This window comes from Natrix helvetica, assembly GCF_964273705.1.
Source record: "Natrix helvetica genome assembly, chromosome: 4".
Lineage (NCBI taxonomy): Eukaryota > Metazoa > Chordata > Lepidosauria > Squamata > Natricidae > Natrix > Natrix helvetica.
In genome coordinates, this window is record NC_138550.1 from 165,281,495 (window position 1) to 165,282,566 (window position 1,072).

Below are 1,072 nucleotides of genomic sequence, written 5' to 3' on the forward strand. Positions count from 1 at the left end.
TGAAAATGAACTCTCTTGTTATTTCCTCTTTTTAGGAACAATTTAAAGCCTTAAGATTCAGTACTGAATTTGAACTGGTTTCTGACTGGTTCTATCTTAATTTTTCTTATTGTTGCTTCAGCTCACGAATTAATTGTTTTTAGGTGACTTCTGGAAGCAGCAGTTGTGGCTGGTGCTTCCCCTGCATTTGTAACAATCTTATTTCTAGAAAGCAAAATAAGCTGAGTATTTTATAAACATCATGCAGTTCATGTCCTACACAGCATTAGTTGTGGATTGATGCGTAGGAAGTTAGCACCCAGCCCTCTCCTAGAAAATTGAAATATCCTGGAAAATATTGAAAAGGGAGAACATATTTCCCTGGATCAGAAATGGAGAAACATGTTTTTAGGCAGGAAACAGACTCACTCTTAATAGCCCCCACTTTATTTAATGGGCCATTAAAATGCCCGAAGCAGTCTATTCTACATAACAAAGAGCCCCCTCAGCTCCAGGGTGATGGGATTAAGGCGTGATAGTATTAGCTCTTTACCTATCTCACCACAGGACACCTGGGAAAATGCAATGCTCTACCAAACCTGGACTCAAGGCAGCCTACAGAGTTGCTCCTCCATGGCCCTAAAGGAGCTTGAAAACCAATCAGAATACATTTCTTACACAGGAACAGAAACAGAGAGGTGGAGCTAAAAAGTATAAAAAACAGAGCAAGCCCCTTCTTCTCTCTTTTTTTCTTCTTCACCCAACATCTGGAACATGTGTTCACCTTTTCTGTTCAGGACCCCAAACCATGTGATCCTGTCCACCATTAAACCACTTCCCCCAGCAGCCCCCATGTTTCCAGTGTCTTTTCCCCCACTTGGAACTCAACCCTGAAGGACATTTCTTCCAATAGATGTAGACATCTTTTACAATTCTCTATAAGTTTATTCAAAGAGCCAATATTTTCAAAGAGATTTGGTCCCACCTATAAGAGACAGCCTCAAGTGCAAGTTATTCATTGCTACTCAGGAGGAAGAACGGAGGTCTTGCAAGTGGGTTTGAGCTCTTCAAGGCAGACAAAGTTAAATTTTGG